This window comes from Carassius gibelio, chromosome B7 (assembly GCF_023724105.1).
Source record: "Carassius gibelio isolate Cgi1373 ecotype wild population from Czech Republic chromosome B7, carGib1.2-hapl.c, whole genome shotgun sequence".
NCBI classification, from domain to species: Eukaryota; Metazoa; Chordata; class Actinopteri; order Cypriniformes; family Cyprinidae; genus Carassius; species Carassius gibelio.
Genome location: NC_068402.1, coordinates 36,328,905 through 36,355,973, shown reverse-complemented (window position 1 = coordinate 36,355,973; position 27,069 = coordinate 36,328,905). Strand labels below are relative to the sequence as shown.

At 37.4% G+C, this 27,069-nt stretch overlaps 2 long non-coding RNA genes across 3 annotated transcripts; one reads left to right on the top strand and one right to left on the bottom strand.

The window, feature by feature from the left end:
* The first annotated feature begins 20,974 nt into the window (after positions 1 to 20,974).
* Positions 20,975 to 22,635, top strand: LOC127962184 (uncharacterized). Its single transcript, XR_008154530.1, has 2 exons — positions 20,975 to 21,312; positions 21,853 to 22,635. It is a non-coding gene; the product is annotated as an uncharacterized LOC127962184 (long non-coding RNA).
* Positions 22,636 to 25,282, bottom strand: LOC127962182 (uncharacterized). 2 transcript variants are annotated; one of them, XR_008154528.1, is made up of 4 exons: positions 25,057 to 25,282; positions 23,887 to 23,980; positions 23,608 to 23,701; positions 22,636 to 23,518 (listed from the first exon to the last, which is right to left on the bottom strand). It is a non-coding gene; the product is annotated as an uncharacterized LOC127962182 (long non-coding RNA). The 2 variants fall into 2 exon arrangements; XR_008154527.1 differs by having other exon boundaries at positions 23,887 to 25,270.
* Positions 25,283 to 27,069: the final 1,787 nt, after the last annotated feature.

The window sequence follows — 27,069 nt, the reverse complement described above, 5'->3', positions numbered from 1 at the left end:
GACTGTTTGGTCTATTGAAACAGTGGCTATCCATTAACTCCTCTTCACAGTATTAGCTATTAAAAGGCTGTGTGTTTCTCGGCAATCTTTATGCTGGCTGTTTTAAAATTCCCTTTCAGAGCATTCCTGGAAAACCTCGTGAGTTTATAGTGAATTCTTTTATTGCAACGTTTTTCTGCCTCGCCTGATTCACCTGCAGCCTGTGTGACTCATTCTTTCAAACACAAAAGGAATGGATATCATTTAAAGGTTTGATTTCACTTCCAGATAGTTGTTTATTTAAATTTAAGCACTGAATAGGACTTGTTCGAGATGGCCGGATAAATATATGTGACCACATTTGTGCTGACAGCCGCTAATTAAAAAAGCACATCTTTTCTTACCTCCTTACCCATCCTCTCTTCAGTTTCGTCCAGCAACCAATACGTCATTATTTTTGTCCGTTGTTTGAAATGTATATATCTATTTTTGATGAAGCCACATCTTTAACTTCTCTAAAAGTGCTGGGTGGAAACAGGATTTATTTGGCTGAGATGTGCATTAATGTCAACCCCATGAGCTGAGTGGCCTTTTGAAGGCTGGAATGGATCTATGGTAATCACATTATGCTTGTGACATCCATGATCCATTAACTGAGTTGAGGAATCTGATATATGTTTGTGTTTGTGCATTTCTGTAGGTTCATGTCTTCCCAATTCCCTCAACTGGGAATCTAATTCGGGAAAGATTTGCATTCCTTTCCCAGACGTCTTTAGAGGAAGCGTGAGTCTTCAAGCGCTGAAAGAGCAAAGCTGATAGTAATGCTCAGCTCCCATAATGTTTTATCAGGACTGTCGATGCACCTCAGTAGCGATCCCCATCCCTCCTCCTTCTTTCTCCTTCCTTCCCTCACCTCCTTTAATCTTTCTGAACAAAAGAGCGTGCAAAACAAAGATGGCAAATATCAAGCGTGATAAGAGAGTTTTGGGTTTGCAGGTTGTGTTCACATTTCCTGATTTACTGCACACGGGGCACCTGTTTGTTTGTGTTCTCATTCAGCATTTGATGCTGAATTTTGATAATTGTGTGTAAACATGCCATGCTGATTGATTCACAGGTTGCAGAGGTCGTGCAGTTTTCTCTATTTCTATTGCAATAGAAAATCAATGGCATGAGAAGACTGCAGCATTGACTAAAGCTCAGTAAATGGGTGATTTAGGTGACTACTTTGATGTAGGATGTGAGTCATATTGACTACTTGATACTTTATATTTGGATATTCTGGAGCATGACAGCCTGCCCTTATGAAAAGAAGTGCTGTATTGCACTAAATGTGTACTTTGAATCTTAAAAGTACATTGTTAAAGCCTACTTGCAGATAATGTAACATTAATTAAATAAAAGTTCACTTAATTGTACTTAGAGATTCTTTCATGGCTGTGTTCCTTAAGACACTTAAGTAAACGTTTAAAAAAGACAACTTTGTAAAAATGTCAAATTAGAGGTTTTACTTTGAAGGCGATTACACATCTTGCTTTAGTAATCTTTTGTCCTGCTTAGAGAAGTACACTTATTTTTATGTACTGAATAACATACTAAAGCAAATGTAAAGTACTTAATTGTTATTTGAACTTTAGTGTGTTATTCAGTATTACATTTAAAGGGGGGGTGAAATGCTATGTCATGCATACTGAGTTTTTTACACTGTTAAAGAGTTGGATTCCCATGCTAAACATGGATAAAGTTTCGAAAATTAAGTTGTACGTTTGAAGGAGTATTTTTGTTCCAGTTTGTCACAGTTTGTCTTCCGGTTTGTCACAAGTTTCAGAAAGTTTTTTTCGAGTATGGCTCTGTGTGACGTTAGATGGAACGGAATTTCCTTATATGGGTGCTAAGGGCACTTCTCCCGGAAGAGTGTGCGCTCCCGTATAGCAGAGCAGAGACATTCACTGATCAGAGCGAGAGCGTTGCGAAATGTCACAAAAGGAGTGTGTGTTTGGTTGCCAGGGCAAGACAAGCCTGCACAGATTACCAAAATAGAAACAGCATTAAGGGACCATTGGATGGAGTTTATTTTTACAGAGCATCAACAGAGTTGTGCAAGTGTTTTTGTTTGTTCCCTGCATTTCGAAGATGCTTGTTTTACAAACAAGGTCCAGTTTGACGACGGATTTGGGTCACGATCGTGTGTTGGAACCGCATGCGGTGAGTAAAACTGCTTCAAATATCTCTGTGTTGTTAACTTAGCTATCGGCACGTGAGCACATCAATGTTGTCATCAAACTGCACTTTCCACATGTACAGTTTAAAAAAAAAAAAAAAAAAAAAAAAAAACATAAAGTGGAACTTAGTCATTTTCCAAAACCGCTAAGCAAATATATACAGTTTCAGTACATACCACATAGAGACGTCGTTGCTGATGCTGCTCTTGTTAAATTTCAGCCTCTGGATCTGATTCTGGATCATAAATAAATGGCTGAATCTGACTTTTAGCCATGGTTTGTTTTGGATGATGGTTTTGTCCTCACGGTAAAGTCACAGCTTCCAAACGCTCTCTATGCAAAAGCCTACTGCCGCTCGTGATTCTTTAGCTCCTCCCACACGTCACACCTACAGGCGCTCGTGTTTTTCCGGGAAAAATCGGTACAGACTATCTTTCTCTTATGAATATAATAAAACTAAAGACTTTTTGGAGTTATGAAGTATGCAGTACTACTCTATAGGTACTCAAGATTAACAGGATATTGAGTGAAAACGAGCATTTCACCCCCCTTTAAAGTTAATATGTTTTAAATGTACTAAATTTCAAAGTCATTACAGATGTGCAATTACTAATATATTTAAAACACACAAGATACAGTACAAGTTTAAATAAAATGACAATAAGATATATTTTAGTTGACCATAAATGCTTGTCAGTACATTCAGAATGTACTTTTTTTCTTTTCTTTTTTTTTTACTTTATAAACATGTAATTAAGTCCTTCTTGAGTGGGTTAAAAAAAGTTCAGCTAATTGCATTTAATCTAAATTTAAACTACAATACATAATTTAAGTGCGGTTAGAATGCAATTAAGTGTCTGAAAACATCACCGTTAGTGGACACTTAAATCTATCTCACTTTAATTATATGGAAAGAAGTGGCCTGAGTGTTTTTCTATGATTCTTCTTTTGTGTTCCACTGGAAAGTCATACAGTTTTGGAATGAGTAAATAAAGATAGTTCATTTTTGGGTGAACTATCCCTTTAAGCAGTGTCTGCACATATGCAAGGGAATATGCAGATACAGAGGATGTTCTTATCTTAACAAATGCCTCCCTGCAGGGGTCTGTTCTTGCTGAGACTTGAAACAGTGTTATTGGACTCTATTTATTCACATTATTAATTTGCTATTATTGGCTGCTGCAGTGATGCTGGCCAAACAATAAAATGATATTTAAATGCATTTATTGGGACACCAACATACTGTGCAAGTTTGTATTAATTTATTTATTGTATATTGTAGTTGCTCAGAGTTTTGGGCCCCATGCCAGCTTTTTCAGCTGTTAAACTTGTACAAAGCAAAAAGATGTTTTACAGTTACATTATTGAGGCTGTTTAAAACAACGTTTTGCTCACACTGCCACAGGAATCATGTCAAAGTTATAAAGATTTACAAATTTGATGTAAGATTATGCACATTACCTACTTGATATGTAATGCACTGTAAAAAATAAAATAATAATAATAATAAAAAAAACAACAACTGGCAGCTATGGCTGCCGAACAAAAACTGATAAAATAAAGTGCAAAAACAATAATTTAATAAAAGGTTACAGAAAAAAAAAAAGTTATTTTACAGATTTTTCCTTGTTTCAGTTATGATTTTTTTTTTTACAGTGTTCATTTAATAGTGCGATTAACCTTATGAAAACGTGCTTTTAAAACATACTATCAGATAATTAACGGAACAATAAGTATTTGACTTCCTTTTTCTTTCTTTCTTTCTTTCTTTCTTTCTTTCTTTCTTTCTTTGAAAGAACTTACTCTGGAGACATGAACGTTGAGTATGTAAATAGATACATATTTTCAGACACACATGCATATTAATATGTGTCTCTGTGTGTGTACACACAATATGGCTGTGAATGAAAAAAAAATGGTAATAATCTCTAAATACCATTAAAATATGCACTCATAAATATATCTGCATTAAATGCATATAAAATGATAAAATGCATAAAAAATAATGGAATATTTTCACCAGGTATATCAAGGATGGTATTGCAGATGTGTATGTATACAGGTCCTTCTCAAAAAAATTGGCATATTGTGATAAAAGTTCATTATTTTCCATAATGTAATGATAAGAATTAAACTTTCATATATTTTAGATTCATTGCACACCAACTGAAATATTTCAGGTATTTTATTGTTTTAATACTGATGATTTTGGCATACAGCTCATGAAAACCCAAAATCTCAAAAAATTAGCTTATCATGAAAAGGTTCTCTAAACGAGCTATTAACCTAATCATCTGAATCAACTAATTAACTCTAAACACCTGCAAAAGATTCCTGAGGCTTTTAAAAACTCCCAGCCTGGATCATTACTCAAAACCGCAATCATGGGTAAGACTGCCGACCTGACTGCTGTCCAGAAGGCCATCATTGACACCCTCAAGCGAGAGGGTAAGAAACAGAAAGAAGTTTCTGAACGAATAGGCTGTTCCCAGAGTGCTGTATCAAGGCACCTCAGTGGGAAGTCTGTGGGAAGGAAAAAGTGTGGCAAAAACGCTGCACAACGAGAAGAGGTGTCCGGACCCTGAGGAAGACTGTGGAGAAGGACCGATTCCAGACCTTGGGGGACCTACGGAAACAGTGGCCTGAGTCTGGAGTAGAAACATCCAGAGCCACCGTGCACAGGCGTGTGCAGGAAATGGGCTACAGAGAAGCAGCACTGGACTGTTGCTCAGTGGTCCAAAGTACTTTTTTGGATTAAATCAAATTTTGCATGTCATTCGGAAATCAAAGTGCCAGAGTCTGGAGGAAGACTGGGGAGAAGAAAATGCCAAAATGCTTTTTGGAGATGAAGATTTTGTTTTTCAGCACGACCTGGCACCTGCTCACAGTGCCAAAACCACTGGTAAATGGTTTACTGACCATGGTATTACTGTGCTCATTTGGCCTGCCAACTCTCCTGACCTGAACCCCATAGAGAATCTAGAACCATCATGGGGTGGGGGCACCGCTGCGCAAGGTGTCCCACATTGTCCCTCAGAAACATACCCCTTGTCCCCCCTTGGGCTTATTAGCAGGTGGTCACCCTACTTGTGTGGCCCATCCTTGTGTGAGATGGTTGTTCTTTTGCATTAATTGCTGGGGTGTAACGGTACGCAAAAATCACGGTTTGGTATGTACCTTGGTTTTAAAGTCACGGTTCGGTTCATTTTTGGTACAGTTTGGCGCGCTGCTGCTACTGTAGGTGACATAGAGGGAGACCACCGACAGACCAGGCTCTTGTCTTCATGACAACAATATCTATACTTAATGTTGAGCATAAATATAAAGCCTACTGATAAAGGACACCGTCAACAGTATTGACAGCAAAATAGACTATGTTTGACAGGTGCAATATTTGAAAATCGATAATTATTAATACATTTTTTTATTACATTTATATCTGAATTTATGTCAACCTATGGGCTTTCAAACATGAAAGTGTCGTAAATTAATATGTATTTGTGTACAAAATGACTTGTAAACATATTTTTCTATTCTATTTTGCCTGGAAACACTTACACTCGTGAAAAATAGGTGTCGGTTCTATTTCTAGCATGCACGCGTTTTCCCTGAGAAGCACGTCTCACGCAGGCAGTCTGCAAGCTCTAACCTGTTAACATGGGAGTCAAATTAAAAATGGACACTCCACGCAGCTGAGACGCTTGCGCCACGCATCCAGTGTGTCGCCAGCCTTAGAATCAGCTGCAGGGCGGGATTTGCGCTGAACGCGGAGACTTCTGCCACTTAATTTGTTCGTTTGGAAACATGAAAATGTACTTATGTTCTGCGCACAAAATATTGCATTCCGTGATTCGGTACACACGTGCACCATACCGAAAGCCCTGTACCGAAACGGTCCGGTACGAATACACGAACCGTTACACCCCTAATATATATATATATATATATATATATATATATATATATATATATATATATATATATATATATATATATATATATATATATATATATATATATATATATATATATAACTCATTAAAACTCATGTAAATCCTATAAAACTACAGTATGTTATTTCTTCCAACCCTACCCTGCAGTAAGCTAGAAGCCTAACAAACACACTGTAAGCAGCCAATCAAGATCTCACTGTTGCTTAAAAATACACAGGCAGGTGAGCTTAAGCAGGTTGGAAATAAACTTTTCGGAAAACTGGGTCCCCAGGAGCAAGGCTACAGACCTCTGACATGCATTCAAAAATTCTTGCATGTAAGCAAACACACACACACATGCTTCAGGACAGAAGTAGTTGAACACAAGACGACCCACTCTAACCCTTCAGGGCACACCTGGAGTCAGTCTCACTCAAACCATCTTCCTCTCCACACCTGTGTTGTGCCCTCGGGCGTCCAGTCTTTCACCTGCCTGAGGCTCTGGAGACTGGCAGATTATGTATGTGAATAGGACAATCATGCCTAGACATTTTTTTGAAGATTAATGAGATTCAGTCGTTTGGTTTCAAACACACATGATACACTCAGACACATCTTCAGCTTGCGATTCTGCCAGCCCACTAAACAAAGGAGCGCTCTTCTCCTCAAAGTTCTTTCAAAGAAGGCCTGCAATTTCTCTTTGACTTATTACACCTCGCACACTCTCGTTAGAAAAGAAATTAGCTGTGCATTCTGTTTCAATTAACCTTCTGCAGCAACAGAGCGGGACTGGGATGGGAGTCCAGTGCGTGCGTGGAGGTCAGGGTAATTGAAGAGCGATGTAATGACGACATCTCTGAGGAGCCGCAGCCGTGGTATTAAGTTGACTGATGGTGGCAGAAGGGCATGTGTCATGTCATACTGGTGCGATTTTGAAAAACGATGCCCTTAAAAGACATTTATTAGTGCTTATAAATGACCATATTCTACATCTCTAATCCTATCCAATACCTAAACTTAACAACTACCTTATCAACTATTAATAAGCAACACATTCTGAGTTTATTGGGGCACAAGTCATAGTTAATTGTTTGTTAATGGCGAGAATTGGACCTTAAAAAAAAGTTTGACATATATATCTTGTTTAGTTGTTGTTGTTTTTTTTGTGTTGTTGTTGTTGTTTTTTACTTGAAATTTAGAAGCATTAAACTAAAAGTGAAGTACTGTAAAGTAAAGTAAATCCTGTAAACTCATTATCAAAATGCCCTGTAGAAGATTTTATTAATTTATACTGCTTTTTTCAGGTTTATAAATGTGTATAATTATGCTACCTCATACAGTACATTCAGTTTTATCAGGTCTGTGGGAATCCTGGTTCTTCAGATGAATAAATGAATGAACAAACTAACGAGCAAGTGTGCTAATGAATGAATGAATGAATTACTTAATTAATTAAAAAGGAGGGACATGGTGGTTTTTCAGCCTGCATGGTCTAACTGCTGATTCAACAAATCAACAAATCAGCTTGACCAATCTGGGAGACCAACAAAGACAAGGACAAAATACTTATACAGCAGTGACAAGGCTGCAGCTGAGTCAAGTTGAACGAAAGCATGAGCAGTACACACAGGAAGAACACGGCACACTGTACTGTATGCACTGATGAAGTATCCAAATATTACAGTACAGTGCAACTAGATTTTTAACATGCTAAAATGTCTCGAGTGTTTGCCAGCATGTTTGTGAGGTTTCAAGATGTTTTTATCATGCTGGTATGTCGTAGCTAGAGTGTTTTGAATGGTTGCTAGGAGCTTGTTGATGTTTGTCCGGAGAGCCCTCACCTACATCTCTATGATATTCTGGTCTCTGAGTTCATGATAATAGAAACTCAAACAGTTGCAATATAGTGACAGTTTGCAACCACCTCTACAGAAAAAAAAAAAAGTTGCAGATATGCAGTTCTGCTAGTGGATATCCAGTTTATCTAGTTGTCTGAAAATGCATCAGCGAAGAGACTTTGTGTGGTCTTGGATCCTGACCTAACCGTAATTGCGAATAGCAACCAATGTGGATCATCAGTCCTACCGCTGGTTAAAAGTCTCAGGTTATTTATGGCCAATCGCGGCCCAGTGCTCTTGTAGAGCACAGACACACGTGCACATACACACACATTCCCAGACACACTCACTTACTCCTCGATTACATCCCCACAGGCTCCCCCCGCCTCAAACATCAGCCAACAATCCTTCACAGCAGTCCTGATCCATGGTTATGTGTGATTGGCGGCCGGCGGTAAAACATACCCGGGTGTGTTCATTTATGTGTTTTAGTGTGCGTGTGAGTTTGAAGCCGCCGGGGCATCGCGAGCCGCCTGATGAATGGCGCAGTGGCCCGGTGGTCCAATCGATACAGGGGGGGGGGGGGGGGGGGGTTCTGTGTCTGAAGAACAGGTGCGTTCTACTGAGCTGGAAATCCCATTAAGACTCAGCCGGCAACGGGCGAGAGAATGGAGCGTGCACACACAGCGCCGCTGGCTTACAAGAGGAAAAAAGGCAGGTCGACATTCAGGCTTGCCCCTCACGCCCTCACACTTCTGCAGCTATGAGGTCTTGCTACCAGTCTGCCAAGCATGGCTGAGCTGGAACCCGTCTCGCTTGAAGTCCCATAGACCCCAGTCAGATCGATAAATAGCGAAGAGTGCACGGCAACACATGAGCCTTCATAGTTCTCTGTATGTCAATACTCTAAGCTTGTACTACTGATGTGGGGTCAGTCGTGGCCTTTTCTGCTGGTTTCGGGATGGTGGAGTTACACTCAAATCCGTTCCATTCATTAATGTTTTTTTTTTGGGGAAAGAGTGCTATTAATTTCTCATTGTCTCACGAGTCACACATTGGGGCTGGTGTTATCTGTGAGCGTGAGAACCAGCTCTTCTACTGGTTTTCAGCCACAGGTAAGAATGTGGCCTATTGTTCTGAGCTTTCCTCTGTTCGTGAAGTAATCTGACATGATTCAGTAGATTGTAGATAGTAATTAGTTGATTCCACCTGCAGTCATGTGTGCAACACAAGGTGCTGAGAACCACTTCCTGATGACAATGAGAAGAGTTTGCTTTATTTTCCATTCAAATAGTATTTGTTTTGTACAGATAACACCAGTTACAGTCGTGTCATATCTATGACCACTTCATTTCACAATTTGTCCTTGTACTCACAATTACCCTGTAAAAAGATGTTTAAATAATTAAATACAAAATAATAATAATAATAATATAATTGACGTACATTTGACATATTATTGGAGTCTTTCTGCTCAAAAAAATATAAATAAATAAATAATAATAATACATACATGCATTCATGCATAAATGAATGATCTGTAATTGTTTGTGAAATATCCTATCCTAAATACACTCATTTCTGAATGACAATTGTAAATCATATATTTTTCTCTCCTCTCCTCCAGTGTATGTGGTTTTTAATAATTTCTACTTTGTTTCAATAAAAATTTAATGTCATTTGTTCATAAGTAATTAATTAAAGTTCACTATAATAAGTTATTTTAAGACGCATACAATTATACATACTGTATGTAAACCTACTTAAAAGTATGCATTATTAATTTTATGCATACAGATATAAATAGCAAAATATCCATTAAATTATCACTAAAATATCAATGTGGAGAATGTGCTTTCGTGTTATTTAACAGAATCACAAAATAGAAAATATTGCAAGGGTTTTTATGCATTTATTGTTTAGTTTTTCATTTAGTTTGTGTTTTCATAACAAAATGCTGATATAATTGTAAATACTGAATATATTTAATATATTCATAAATGAAATAGATTTGTTTAATATTCATAAAATGTTTACATTTATTATTATGTATTGATTTTTTTTCTTCATACAAATAAATAACAATCAATAACAAAACATCAGTGCAGAGAATATATATGCACTTTATTGAAAAAATGTTTTATAACTTGCATAATACAATAATAATAACAATGTATTGACTGTTTTTATTAAATTACTTTGCAACAATGGGTTTGGGATGGAAATGAGAAGTTCTGAGAACACATTTGAGACCAAATGTTGAATTTCATATTGAACTAAAACCTAAAGGCTGAATTTAAACATGTGATGTGACTCTTTTCACATCTGCATGGTTCTGCTGTGGGTATTTATGAAAAAGCACTTGTTGTGGCAGTGTGTGTGTATCTTTCTTCCTGTTTATGGTTTCTTCGTGTGTATATTTGTGTGTTCATGTTAATCTCTGACTCAGACAGCACGGCATTGGCGTGCAACATCTCTCACACGAGAGCAGCTAAGGCATGACACTCTATCTGTGACACATCTTCTGTCCTTCTCTGATGATGCCAGCATGGTGACAGATCGTCCTACACGTTTGTCATCCACTCACTGACAGGAGGAGGGAAAGAGACAGAGAGACAGTTAAAGAGAGAGAGAGAGAGAGAGAGAGAGAAGGAGAGGAAAAGCACAACTAATACTTCCCTTTTCTCAGCCAATCAGAAGCCTGCTAGCGAGCTCTGTGTGGCTGCTCTTTTTAAGCAAGTCCCCAGGCTGATGATGAGTAAGCTGGTAAAAGATTGTGTGCTTGTGTGTGTTTATATGTGCTTGTGTGTGTAACAGACAGTCTGAGAGTATGAGACAGCAGTACTGTAGGAGCTGTGGAGGATGGAGATTTACACACACTCTGTGTGTGTCCCATCTGTGTGTTTGCATTCAATAATAAAAATAAAAAAAGGTTTCCTCTCCATGTCAGAAAATGATGTTGATTATTATCCCAGACATATAGAAAAGGCGGTCTTCTGTTTTGCCCTTAAGCCATGTTTAATCAATTCCTGCTCGCATTAAATATTTAAAGAAATAATTAATGATTCATGCCTGTGCATGTATTTAATTTCTGTAGACACAATTAACATATATGTAAAAGTGAATATAAGCATCACGGTGGTTGCTATATTGTTATGTGGTTGCCAAATTGTTCTGCATTTAGTTGTGTTGTGAGTATTTAAAGCATGTTTCTGTGTTTGGTTGAATGGTAAATATTTGCAGTGTGCTCCTGTATTTGGCTGCGTAGTAAGTATTTGTAGCGTGCTTCTACATTTGGTTGCTTTGTATGCATTTGCAGCGCATTTATCAGTTGTGGCAGTTGTGTGAGTAGCTGTTGCATAGTGAGAATTTGCAGCGTGTTTCTGTGTTTGTGTGTTTTTTTTTTTTTTTTTTTTTTTTTTGTAGTGTAAGTATTTGCAGCATTTTATTTTATTTATTTTTTGCATTGTATTTTCAGCACATTTCTGTATTTGGTTGCATTGTGAGTATTTGGTTGAGTTGTGAATATTTGCAGTATGTTTCTGTATTTGGTTACGTATTAAGTATTTTTAGCGTGCTTCTACAATTGGCTGCTTTGTGTGTATTTGCAGCTCATTTCTGTATTAGTTGTGGCAGAGTAAGTAGCTGTTGTGTTGTGAGTACTTGTATTGTTTTTCTGTATTTGGTTGCATAATGAGTATTTGCAGCGTGTTTCTGTATTTGCTTGTATTGTGAGTATTTTCAACAGATTTTTGTATTTGTTTATGTTGTGACTATTCGCAGCATGTTCTTGTGTTTGCTTGCACTGTGAGTAATTGCAGTGGGTTTGTAGGTATTTGCAGCTTTTTTTTCTTTTTTTCTTTTTTTTTGCATTGTATTTGATTGCATAGTGAGTATTTTCAGCATGTTTCTATATTTAGTTCCATAGTATTTGCAGTGCATTTTTGTATTTTGCTGTGTTGTATTGCAACATTTCTGCATTTAGTTGCATTGAGAATTTGCAGCATGATTCTTTAAAACTGATGATGTTTTCTTAATTTACTTGTGTATTATTATTATTATTATTGTTATTATTATTATTAATTTGCATATCAGTTGCAGTGTGTTGTTTTCCTTGCCACTGTAGATCTGGTTGTTTTTAGTGCATTGCTGTGTCATAGCGAAGTTGCTATTGCATATTGCTATGTTGTTTCTGAATTGTTTTGGGAGCTTTTATGTGTATTGATATGTGTTTGCTAAGGTTTTTAGACTGTTTATTTATTTATTTATTATTATTGTTATTATTGTTTTTTTTTAGCTTATTTCTATGTGGCTGCTAAGGTGTCCTGGTTATTTTTCAGTGCTTTGTTATATGCTCTAATTCAACGTACTGCATTGCATTCAATATGTTTTCCCCAATTGCTTGAAAAATAATAGCTCACTCATCTCAGCAAACTGTGTGAAGCTGTTTGTTCATGTTACAGCAAAAACATTGTGAGACAGATAACACAACAATGTCTAATTCTTAAACTCAAATCCTTTACTCTAAGTATGAGCAGCAGCACTAGTGACATTTGCCTTTTGTTGAAACTGGCATCAAGTAACTCTTCTTTTCCAGTCAGGTTCGCACTCCCAATTCCAAGTCTCAACACCTGATGTGAGAGCAGATCTCCTTGGCTGTTTTGTAATATTAAAGACACAGTGGTCAGTCAGACCAACTGACCCCAGATAAGTGGCTCAGTCATTATAGATGTGTCGGTCTGTTTTAGGTGTCCCAGTTTGCCCCTGGATAGTTGAGGCTCTTACCCGCCCAGCCACAGCCACAATCCCATCAACGCTGTCACGCAAAGGAGACGGCTTACTGCCATCTCCCTTTCTCTCTCTCTCTCTCTCTCTCATGTGCCATGGTGCTTATGTCCTCCCTCAGAGCCACACATCTGCTGCCACAGTGCTGCACTTAACAGGGCAGAGAAAATCCTTATAATTCCCACTCCTGCTCCTTTCTCAACGACGGGGAAATTCCTAATTTAGTCTGCATCCCTGCAGCTGTCACTGTCTACTGTTCTGTGAATGTGTGTGTGTGGGTGCGCGATTAATCAGTGTTTCAATATGGAGGAGTGCTGGGTGTGTTATTTACAGTCAGAGTGTTTCTGCATCTTGTGTGAAGAATGTGTACGTGTGAGTTTGTGGACATGTGCAGTAGTCGTTTTATGTCTGTAATTTAAAACACCCCCACACGTTTGTTCTTCTGTCTATATTCTGCACTGGAGGGTGGAGGGTTGAGGGTGGAGGGGAGAGAAATGGTACTGGATTTACTTTGAAACAATTTTCACTCCACAATGGCTAATATATTTCACAAATAATAACAAATAAATTACAAATAGTCTATCTATCTATCTATCTATCTATCTATCTATCTATCTATCTATCTATCTATCTATCTATCTATCTATCTATCTATAATAAAAGATTTCCAATGAATGGAAGTTTGTCTGTCTGTCTGTCTTTCTATTGTTCCACCCATTCCATCCATCCAACATCTGTTATCTTTTCGTCCATTCATCCATCTTTTTGTCATTCTGTCAATCCATTGTTCCATCCATCCATTGTTCTATCGTTCAATCCAACCTTTTATTTTTATATCCTTCTGTCCCTCTGTTATTCCATCATTACATCCATCCACAGTTTTGTTTCATTCATTCATTCATTCATTCATTCATTCATTCTGTCTATTATTCTATCAAGCATCCTTTTGTTCCATCTTCTTTCTATCCTTCTCTCTATCCATCCATCCATCCTTCGTTGTACCATTCCATCCATCCATCCATCCTTCCATCATTCATTCATTCATTCATTCATTCATTCATTCATTCTTTCATTCATCCTCCTGTCTCTGTCTGTCTGCCTTTTTATTGTTCTATCAATCATTATTTTGTTTCCTTTTTGTCTATCTATTTATCCATCCATCCAGTTGCATCATCCCAATTCGACTTGGTATTAAAGTGCTTATATTTTTGGTGCATTACTCCAGTCATTAATAATAGAGATGTGAGTGTCACCTGACTTGTTTGCCAACACTGGATACTCAGTGGCTCTACTGGAGCGATCCTGCCCTCCCTTCATGGAGAGAGGCCTGAGGAGGTGACAGCGTGGGCACCTCTCAAATGCAGAACAGGCCATTCGTCAAAACCCTCAGGATTTGTGCTACATAATAGAGCCAGTCAGGGAGAGAATGAGCGGGATTAACTCAGCCAATGTCGGAGAAAGGATTTAATGATGTCATCCGTATGAATGAAGCAGTTAGCGGCTTAGCTTCCCTGAGGTGGAGACGATCCAAACAAATGAATGTGAATGTTTGGCAAGAGAAGACAAGAGGGAGAGGAGATCGAGAAAGTGCACCGTGTGCTTGGCTTTGGTGCTTAAGTGAAAGTGAAGGGTGAACAGCACTGTTTGGGTGCAGAGTGCGTCTGGCAGCTGATCAAAGGCCAGGTTTGGGTATTAGTTTCATATTAATTTATGCCTGACTGTGGTTGGCACATGATGATGTAAGAAGCATGAATCAAAAGCTAACTGCAAAAGCCAGTTCACAAAACCATCCCAGAGAACAAATTGTATTGCTCAGATCTTGTTATTTTACAGTTTGTGTTACAGTTACAGAGTGTAGAGCTAATGAATGAATGTAGACAGCATAGCTCAGATGATTTGGTATTGGAAGTATGATGACAGTTTTCTGACATGGGAAAGAGGAAATACTGTAGAGCATCTGAGAAGCAGAAGATTAAGCAAAGGTCTCCATTTATTCTCCCATTGTTATGATAAATAATTCAAATAATAAAGGAATCTCAGATGGAATTTTGTCTCCAGCAAAATCTGGAATATGATACAAGTATCTCTTTGATTCTCACAGATATGAAAAAAGTGTGTGTCCTCTTTAGGAATATAATTAGAAAATAATGTAACATTTAGGATTCAGTTATTGATTCTTTCAGTACTGAAAAGATAATACATATTTGGGGAAAAATATATGATAATACGTACAGTATAATAATATTGTAATATTCACATTTTATTTGAGAAAGTGAATGTTTATATACATTTTGTATAAATATAAGTTGATATAAATAAACAAACAATTATATAAACAACTTTTTGTGTTTATGTTTATGTTGTTTATGTATTTATGTTGTTTTATGTATATTTATGTATATTAAAAAAATTCATATTAGATATATAAAATGTAGGACAATATATGGTTAATATAGGGTTAATAAAGTAATTTTAATATAAAAACAATCCAATCTATATGTTATTATAATATGTTATTAACCCTATATATATATATATATATATATATATATATATATATATATATATATATATATATATATATATATATATATATATATATATATAATTGTATTATTATTATTATATCTAATTTGCATTAATTTACATGTCTATAAAATCATATATGCACAAAACCAAAGCTGAACAAGACACCCTGAAATGAAGCAAAGCACACAGACGAGAGAGCGCACAGCTTGCACAAGGACAAGAAAATATAGGAGTGTCAGGGTCTGTCACAAAACCAAGAATAAACTAGACCGAAGTGAAAGAACCCTGACACTGACCCATCATCAATTTATCTTCCTTTCAAAGCATTTGGAAAATTTTCCAGAACTCCGCTGATGTCCATCATGGTGATACTTAAATACTCAAAGTTCATAGGTCCGTTGATCAAAGACACCCGCTGGGCCGACAAAATGCAATCATCCCCCCTCTTAATTTGCAGGAAAGACCTTTGGATATGTTTGTGTTTTTCTAGATGTGTGCCTCAGGATCTTGTTGTTCTCCCAGCAATGTAAATCTACCATCTCTGTACTCTGTATTTTTGGCTCTTGTGTTCTGGATGGAATGGAAAGTGTGTACATCCAGCCCTTGAAAGTCCATTATCACAGTTCCCCAACTGGTTAGAACCATAGTCTCCTTTGTCCCCTCCTCATTGCTGCCCCCAGAATTAGTTGGGGCATGTGGTTATTTACTCACGTTGGCCCAGGCGGAATGCAAGCGGTGGCCGCAGCTGTTGCGATGGCTGCCAGCCGCTGGCCAACCTCTCCATTCCCTGCCCTTCTTCCCTCTTCATTGGGCCAGGCCTTCCCTTGAGAGACCGTTTGGGACATGACGGAGCGACCCTGGACATACCGTCAAACTCAAGCCTTGAGTGTCATCCCTGTGTTATTTATGCTGTGCGGCGAGAGCGTTCTTGATCTTCCGATGGACACAGCAGCCTAGGATCTGGATGGGTGTCATAATCACTAAAACCTAAATGTCAGCGTGCCAGCCTTCCCAAGTGTCACTCCTAGACTCTGTTGATATACATTGTGTTCTTATGTCATGGCCACATACTCTACAGATCACTGCGTTCTGTTTTCAGTTATAGCTCATATAGGTCTTCGTCAGGGTAATGCTATCTTTAATTTTTGAGAAATACAGTATGTTCAAAGGACTATACTTCTGATTAACAACATGCAAAGAGTTCTGCTGGTAAAACCAGAATTTTTTTTTTTGTTTTTGTTTTTTTTGTTTTTTTTTCACGAGTTGTGAAAATCACATGATCTCTGACCTTTAAGCAGTGCATTCCATTGTAAAGACTGTAAGTCTGTCCTTAAAAGCCACATTCATCCACATAAAATTCAACATAGCATCTAACCTGACTAAGGGAAATTGTTGCTTATTGTACTCATTTCATTTCTCATTGCAACAACTTGTAAGTGTACAAGAATATACCTATGAATTATTTTAAGTTGTTCTCAGAGAATTGAATTAAATTAATATTGAAAGTGAAAAGTGAAAGTGAAAGTGAAGTGACATTCAGCCAAGTATGGTGACCCATACTCAGAATTTGTGCTCTGCATTTAACCCATCCGAAATGCACACACACAGAGCAGTGAACACACACACACACTGTGAGCACACACCCGGAGCAGTGGGCAGCCATTTATGCTGCGGCGCCCGGGGAGCAGTTGGGGGTTCGATGCCTTGCTCAAGGGCACCTAAGTCGTGGTATTGAAGGTGTCCAATACAAGTTAAGCTCAATCAGTTGCATTTTTGGCATTACAGTATAAAGTAGCAACAAATAGAGGTTAAAATGAAGTATTTGCAATGAAGGTAAATGGGGCCTATTTTTGGAAGATTTTAAAAGATTTTTTAGGATGTGAAGCTTGTTAATTTATAAAGGACTTACATTATTTCTGTTAACGTGCATTATTTAGTTTTTATTTTTTGGACCCTACATATGTAATTAGATAAGATAGCAATTAGATTTTTTTATATATATATAAACTATATTTTATCAATAAATGTCTCTCTGAAACATTTTTGTCCATTTCTTCAGAGTGAGAGACTTATTACTGTTTCCACAACAGGATAGATAGATAGATAGATAGATAGATAGATAGATAGATAGATAGATAGATAGATAGATAGATAGATAGATAGATAGATAGATAGATAGATTCTTCAGGATCTTCAGATAAACGGCTCAGGTTATGAATGTAAGCATAGTTCCCTCAGTAGGGAACGAGACACTGCATCCTCTAGGGGTCGCTACGGGTAACACCTCGTTGTGACCCATGTCTGAAGCATACAAAAATCTAAAATAAAGTACAGTGTCTCCTTCCCTACTTAGGGGACCATGGTTACATTCGTAACCTGAGACGTTCCATTTCAAGGGAACTATGAACTGTGTCCTCTAGGGGTCGCTATGGGGAAAAGTACACCCATGCCGCCATGCTAAGGGGAGTGCAGGCCAGAATCATGGCCTTACGGCCAAAGGCCTAAGCTACATACCCAACTTACTCCTGTAGGGCCTCGGCCCAGGGTTGAGCTGAGGCTTGGAATCAGGAAAAATTCCTTTAAAGGGATACGGCTAAGAACCTAGCATTTTATAACAAATCTTGCCTGTCACATAGGGGCTACTGCTAGCTTTCGCATAAGCTTGCTGAAAGAGCTGTCTCAACAGTTCTCTAGTAGCAACACCATGTTTTAGATAGGTATCCGAGGATACATGGGTGGAGTGGCGCCCAAGATGAACGGGTCTTTTACCAAGTCAAGAAAGGGCATGAAGCAACTCCCCTCAGGGTGACCTGGCTGGACATCCATGAAACTCCCTGCAGTGCTGTGCCAGGCCTGATGATCAAGGAGGCTCCCTCAGAAACCTGTGATCTCAGCCACCTAATACCGGAACATGAAGCCGGATGGCTGGTGCTGGTGAGTGTTTAGTAAACACTGTAATGAGCACTGCAAAGGAAACTCATAAACTCAGTTTATTAGTAGACACGTAACCACCAGCAATTTAATACACATAAGTATACAGTATACAGTATACAGAGAGGGTTACATATACTCACCCACCCTCACTTCGATGTTAGGCAGATTTACTTTCATGCCAAAACCGATGGATGCGAGAAGAAAACGGCATCTTTCATTTATCTTTGATCTCTGTATGGAGATCATGCAGAAATGGAAGGCTCACTTGAGTTGGAGGCCTATGGTCAAAAAGATAATGCTCAGTAGCCTCCAACAGCTCTACATACACAGGGCAGGATAATTGAAAAGGCTCAGCCTTAGCTTCTTCACCATCCTCAAATATCTCACTAACCTCAGTAATAGAAAGTGTTAAAGATATAACATCATCTTCCCAAGGCTCTCTCTTGTCCGCAAACATTACGAGTGCGAAAGGGAAAGTCCCTCTTTAAACCATTCAGACAGATCCACCTGTATTCTCATGAGCTCATTCTCCTCCGTGCCTCAGCAGGTCCTGAACCGCGGGAAGCAGATGGCTGCCTTTTTTTCCTTTTCAGAAGAGAGACGAACGAGAGCAGAGCTTTTTCCATTGAAAAAATGCTCACAATGCACGCAGCTTGCCTCCTCAAAGACATAGCGTGTGTGCTTTTCTCCCAAACAAATGATGCAAAGATCACGTGTGTCATCGGGTGTGAAATAATGCCGACATGGATGCACACATTGTCTAAACGCTCGCTAGTAGTAGCCATGATAAACAGAGAAAGATCGCTCTTACCCGTTCTTTCAGATGCACGCCTCAAACAGAACAGTCAGTGAAGACGAAGAAGATGAATGACGTGTTCTCCCGGTGCTTGTTTATAGTCGCACCAGTAGTGATGTCAGAGGCTGTTGCCGGCCAACAAGTTGGTGTTTTTTCAATGTATGCTTCAGACATGGGACATGATGAGGTTTTCCCCATAGCGACCCCTAGAGGACGCAGTTCGAAGTTCCTTTGAAAGGCAATTCAGAATTACAAGAAAAAAGAATTGTGAACATAAACTTACAATTGTGAGAAAAAAAACAAATCTGAACTCTGTGATGTAAACTTACAGTTAAGGGGGAAAAAGTCAGAATTGTGGAATGGTGTTTTGGGGGTGATACTGTATCTTTTAAGGCACCGTGGTTATTGGCCGAACACATGATTATTATTATAGTGCTGGCTCAGTGTAATTTTAGACTGAGTTTACAGTTTCACTCTGAAGTCTTTTTTGCCTTCTGGATCTTCTTTGAAATAATTGAAATTGAGTGTATTTGTGTGTGTTGGGTAGAACAGGGGTCAAAGCTGACGTGTGGAGCCTCAGGATGTTGACAAGTAATCTTGTGAAGTCTTTGATATAAAGGTTGGCTGAGGATGCTGAAGTCCTTGTGAGGTGAAGCTCGTTATGGCTTTTAATGTCACGTTAGGGTGAGCATGTATTAGCTTTTAGTGTTTTCGAAAAGTATTTTAGTAATGGCATGGTCTCATGCCCTCGGAGGATGAGGTTTGGCCCGTGAGCCTTCTCTGAACATACAGCTGGAATAGATAAATCATATCTGATGCTGACACCAGAAACTCATCTCAGCTGTTGTCAGGCCTCCAAATATACACCTCTATCACGCTTTGACTTTCTCTTCACAGATGCTACTAAACTCTCCAGTAGCTTGTAAGTCATGATTGTCGTTGAAAGACTCTTTATGCTGTATTTTGTATATTGTTCTCGAAACATTTTTGAAGATTAGAATACAAATATATTGCAAAATGTGTACTATATATATATGTTTGTGTGTGTGTGTGTGTGTTAAAATGATTTATATTTAAATTAAAACAAAATGATTAACAGCACTATGTTTCACATTTTTTGTTAAATATTACTCCTATTGCTGACTGTTTTTGTGTTTGTAATGTGAATGTGAGAAAGAGTGAATGTGTTTAGCACTTGTGTCTAGATCACAGTTCACAGGAGAGCAAGTCGGTGAGAAAACAGACTCAGACTGTGTGATTTTTCCATTCTGGTTCCTCGACTTCCATCCTTTGAGATTTAATTACAGTCTCCCTTTCACCTCTAATTAGTGGGGCCAGGCCTCTTGTCCCTAATTTTAATTCACCCCAGTACTCTCTTGGCTTTTATAAGCAGTCTTCATTGCCTGATGCACATACTAGGCTCTGCCAGAACATCTGACATAAGAATTATTTGAAATCATCTTCTTAACATAGCAAAGGTTTGCCAAAATTAGAAATCAGGGTCATTATAAAACAGAGAGTTCCAGTCCTTGATTCTGATTGTTTGAGCTGCATGCATTCAAAGCTGTTGTAAATTACTCTAAAAACATACAACTTTGTTTACGTCTGTGTGTTGCTCGACAGCTACTTGAACTACTTTGTTTGGTATCATTATACTTTATTTGCTCTGTTTTGTTTTGTGAAACAAAAAAAATTCCTTTGTATTTTTGAAAAGTTTCATGCATAGGCCACAATTTTGTCAAAACAATCCTTTTTCACATGGATCCGTGAAAATGACAAAAATGCTGTATTATGAATATCAGGCCACTAGTAAGCGGTGTGACTATGCACTTGCATTAATATGCATTCATACAGACTGAACGCATGCACATGACATCACCACTTCTACAAATTCAAGTCGTTATAGTTTAAAAGGAGACAACCAGGGCTCCATGCGGTGAGATTGCATCCCCCTGTACGGTGTACATTTTAGGACATCCTCAGATCTCAGTCATCAAATGAAAAGGCGTCATGCCTCAGACTAAAAGGCTTCAGTCATCGGACAAAACGGCATCGCGTCTCTTACTGAAAAGCTTCAGGTCTCAGGAAAAACGACGTCAGGTGTCAGGTCTCATACAATTAACGTTAGGCATCAGACGAAACAGACTCAGAAAAAAAGTCATCAGACGAAACGGACTCAGACAAAAAGTCATCAAACGAAAAGGACTCAGGTGGAGTATCGCGTTGCCCCGCCCCATGTGACGTCACACGCACGCCGTTCACAGGAAGTAGTAATGGTTGATTGATGGCAAAAGGAGGTAAGCAGCGTCTGATATTTTATATTTTAACAGTTTTATTCAAATGTTACACTAATTAAGTTATATAGGAAAGAGAACATGCTTTTCGAGAGTCTTGTGTGCACGTTTAAAAAGTTAGTTAGCCATATTGCAACTAGCCAGCTTTTATTTTGGCCAAGTAGTAAAATTACCCTTACGAAAAAAACATGATTTTACTATATATAAAAAAAACCACACACACACAAAATTAAATCATGGTATCCACAGATTAACCATGGTTTTGCTACTCACCATAGTTTAACCATGGTGTTTGTGGTAAAACTGTGGGTATACAAATGGTACGTTAATCATTACACTAAAAAAACATGTTACTACACTTTTACTATAATAAAACCATGGTCACTTTACGTCTTGGTAAAGCAAATTCTTTCAAGTTATTAGATTGAAATCTTGGTCTAATTATAACATACCTGTATGAGTCTAACACCAGTTGTTGAATTAAATGATTTTGTAAATACAATGGTTCTGTCTTATAATTAAATATATATTTGTTTGTTTCAGTCAATCAAGTTATCGCTGACATTTTCTGGGTAAGCGTGGCTATGCTGAGCAGGACGATTACCTGGATTCACTACCCATTTAGATTTCCAGGCAACAAATAAGCTCCTCCATGCCAGAGAATTACTGTTCGTTCAATCAAAACCTGCATGTCATCCTGGACTGTACAGAAATCTGCTGTGAAAGCCCTACATCACTGAAACTCCACTCTGAAGTTATAAGTGCACTACCACATTCAAAGGTCTGGTTGGGGTAGCTCTGTGTGGTGCAGTGGAGATGTGGTTATGGCAGACAAGGGGTTCACTATTGAATATATGCTCTCCAGTATTGGTGCTAGACGGATCATTCCACCTTTCAAATGTGCCAAGCAGTTCAGCAAACAGGACTGTGAAAAAAACACAGGACCACTGCACGCCTCAGACTTCTGGTGGAAAGAGTGATTCGAAGGGTCAAGGAAATACACATCTGGGATTCTGTTGTGCCACTCACCTTGTCAGGAAGAATTAATCAGATCTGGCATAATTGCTGTTTTATGGTTTATTATCAGGGACCAATGTTTCTTGAGCAGTGAATCTATATTATTACAATAGTAGTGTTACAGTGTTAACATTTGATAGTAGTTTTTTATTTATTACATTTTTTTACCTTTTCAGTTAGTTGCAATGCATACCTACCACCATTAAATGTGTTTTTCCTTTTTTTATTGTAATGTAAAATTGTATATTTTGTATAATGAAATTATTTAAATAAAATGTCCCTGAAAATAATTTCACAGACACAATGAAATAGTTGACAATGAAAAGTATTTTTATAATAACTCATGAAAAAAATCTTCTTTGTTATATCACACAATGTATCAAATGTAAATATACGCAAGTAGTAAAAGAATATGCATATCATATACATTACAGAAGATTTCATACAAAAAGTATTCACCTTGGTATGTACATTTATCTAATTAATAGCAAGTACAATATATTTATTGTTATAATTTGTGATGTATCTAATATGTTATCAAAGATCTACTACAAAATATGCTACATACTACTCAACTACATAAAGTATATATTTACTATGAATGTAAAAATAAATCTTAGGTTCATACTATAATATGAACAGAATCTGTCCATTCATACCACTGAAAGATACACATCCAGATAAACGTTATAACAGTACTTTCATTGATGTTATGAAGGCATCATCTCGCCAGATCATCTGTATTATGAAATCTGATTGTGTGTCAGTCACAAAGTCACACCAGTGTAGACCAGTCACTGCAGTCTGACCTTGTACCTGCCAGTAGTACTTATGGGTCTCTTTAAGTTTGGCTAGTCCTCTTTGAATTTTCATAAATGGAACCTGAGCAATGTTTTCAGCAGAGGTGCTTTTTACCTCCACTAGTCCAAACGAATGTTTCAGATGGATCATGCACTCGTCCGTCTGGCCAAATTTAAAATTACAGCCAAACTGAAAACCAAGCACAGGTAGTGGGGGGAAATTAAGATCAGGAACACCTGCAGCTATACGGGGACACTGGAATGAAAGTGGACTGCCAAGAGGTACAACTCTACTTTTGACATGCCCTCAAGTATTTGCGGCAGCAAAGGCTTGGGATTAATCTGACGTAGTTTTGCACCAGAAGCCAAGACATCAGCATCTGGAAGGGGACCTAAAGAAATGAACACAAATGATGAGTCATGAAGACATTAAGCTATAGCTGTGCGCACACACACACACACAAACAGAGTTGTGAATTACCTGTGTAAGCCTTTTAATTGGGTAGACTTGGTTCCATTCTTCCCAACTGATTCTGGTTTCAGGACACAAAGTTCACTCGCTGCCTCTGGATGAACTCCCTTAATATAAAATGAATACAGTAATAGTTAAAGATTGTTTACTGATCTTGGGTGGTTTTCATTTATATATTTGTTACTTAATCTGCACTCTTGTTCATTATTAGTATATGATGTTTAAATGTTTACATATACTTTCTTTGAGTTAATAGTTTTCTTACCAATGCAGAAAAAAGAAAAATACATGCCTGTGCTCTTGGACGATGCCATCTCTGTGGCTCACTTGATTTTATTCATCTTCTTAGTTGTGTTTCACTCCAAGATAAAAGCATTAGATGCTGTAAACATTTTTTTTCCATTTGTATAAGGATATTGTATAACATCAGTGAAGAAGTACATTATCGATTAAACTTAACGGTAACACTTCCTATGAAGCCCGTATTTAAAACAAATTATAAGAGAATTCTTATGGCATTATGATGAATGCATAATGTATTAGAAAAAAAACTTTGTAATATGTCATATCATCTCATGAGTAATCATAACAACAGTTTTAATGTGTTATAATGTTTACTTATTTGTGGTTATAGCATTTAAGATTATGATTTATAATACGCAATGAATATAATGCATCCACTTAACTTACAATAGAATGTTTCCCTTAGATATAATACAAGTCTCATATCTTGGCATTGTTGTTTTGTTACTTTACTCAAAGCAGGCAAATACCACTATACATAATTACAACAATAATAATGAAAATAAAAATATTATTTTTCCTTAAACAACCAACATATCAAATATCTGATTAGATGAATGTGTAATATGGCACTTTTGATTTTAACAATATTTATTGTAATATCAATAAGATAGTAAGATACTGTATATATTTTAAATAAATAATGTCACGATATAAGACTTATAAACCATTATAAAGTTAAATAAGTATAAGTTTTATACGTATAATTGTTATAATTATTTATGAGATGAAACAACAGTTTTTCTATATTTAATGCATTGTGGTTTTATTATAGTAAAAGTGTAGTAACATTGTTTTTTTAGTGTAATGATTAACGTACCATTTGTATAACCACAGTTTTACTACAAACACCATGGTTAAACTATGGTGAGTAGCAAAACCATGGTTAATCTGTGGATACCATGATTTAACTATATCGACCATGTGTTTTATTTATTTATTTATTTATTTATTTGTGGTTTTTGATAGTAAAATCATGTTTTTTTTCGTAAGGGTAATTTTACTACTTGGCCAAAATAAAAGCTGGCTAGTTGCAATATGGCTAACTAACTTCTTAAACGTGCACACAATACTCTCGAAAAGCATGTTCTCTTCCCTATATAACTTAATTAGTGTAACATTTGAATAAAATATAAAATATCAGACGCTGCTTACCTCCTTTTGCCATCAATCAACCATTACTACTTCCTGTGAACGGCGTGCGTGTGACGTCACATGGGGCGGGGCAACGCGATTCTCCACCTGAGTCCTTTTCGTTTGATGACTTTTTGTCTGAGTCCGTTTCGTCTGATGACTTTTTTTCTGAGTCTGTTTCGTCTGATGCCTAACGTTAATTGTATGAGACCTGACACCTGACGTCGTTTTTCCTGAGACCTGAAGCTTTTCAGTAAGAGACGCGATGCCGTTTTGTCCGATGACTGAAGCCTTTTAGTCTGAGGCATGACGCCTTTTCATTTGATGACTGAGGTCTGAGGATGTCCTAAAATGTACACCGTACTCCTGGTAGAAATAAATGACAAAGAGCATCCCCGGTAAATCCACCATCCCCCTGACCATCCCTGTTGAATTAATAATGTGTAATATGTCAAACATATCATGCAAATTAAATGTTACAATTATTGATTTAATATTCACCAATAACGGTGATTGGCCTATCAGAACTCAGTTCTGTAACAAGTTGTGCATAAGTGGAAACACATTTTCATTTTACGTGCAAAATGGTTCTAGCGCAACTTTTGAATTTCTTTAAAAAGAAGACAACAGAAAAGGTAGGAGGTAGGTATTTTTTTCTAGATCTGGATGTGTAACTGGTAGAGACTGAGAGACAACAAGAAAGTTGACATATCGATTCATCAACCAAAAACACATCTTGAGTGTTCAAAAGCATTCACTGTGCGATAAAGCCTGTTAGAATACAGGTAAAATAACCTAATAATTCAAGCAATTAAAGAAAAATACCTATGTATGAGTTTTTATGTTTTTATATTCATTGCACAAGCAATGTACTATTCTGAAAATCAGTACAAGCGTGAGCACAAATGTGCTTTTAATTTTATATAACAGTGCATAGCGACACAGTGTTTCATTCCTTGAATGAATCAGTTTTTGAATTAATCAAGTGAGCCAGTAATTCAACCGTTGGTCCTTTCAGATGGACACTTTCCCTACATCCCAATTTAGAAAATCAACTATCCACTATATCTGCCTATATAGTATTGAAAATGACTAATTTAGGATGGGATAGTTTGCACATTGGGATTCAGGCTTGTTTGGTTTCTAATTGAATCGGTCATTTTGAATGAATCGTTTTATTTGAACGATTCAAAAAAAATAATTTATCAAAGCAGACTTGCTGCCACATACTGGTGGTTTTATTGTCATCATTATTTATCATTGACGGGCCTAAACCAGTCAAGGTTCAGGACAAAACAACACATCAATTATCATTATTGACCAAAATTTCTCAATTTTTAGGCCCAAGAAGAAAAAAAAAAGCTTAAATAATAGTTAATTTAAAAATTAGTCAAATTTTGTAATCATTACGTAAAATTAGCTATAGGACCTACATCCCAGCCCCACCTAACCAAACACCCCGGAAAGGACATTGACCACACCATCCCCCCTGAATTTTTTTTTTTTTTTACAATTAGACCACTGAAAACAATAATGGCATTGTTTTCAAAAACATACTCCAAAACACATTAAAGCATAAAATAAATAAATAAATACAATTCTTGGAAATTGTAAAATTGACAAAAAGATATAAAAGCTGTCACTTGGGTAGTACTCTTTCAAAAGTTACTTTTATGTTCACTTTAGATACTACTAAATACCATATAGATGCTAATATGCTCTCTTTATGGGTAAATAAGGTACAAAAGTGTCCCTTTAGAAAGAGTACTGGCCCTTTGATAGATTTGTACCTTTTTTTTTCTGAGAGTGTGTAACACAGGCCTTATTTGCTGAGTTCCAGCGGGCCACAGTGCAGGGCAAGGAAAGCGTTCAGGTGGCAGGTGGCGCTGGTTTTGATTGACCTGAACATTTTGCCAGGTTGATGTACATGGAAAGGGCTGCAGCCAGGGTGAGAGGTCTGGTGGCTTATGATTGAGCTGGGCAGTTGACGGCCCTGGAGTGGTGCAGGTCATCAGCAGATAATTGTGTCTGTGT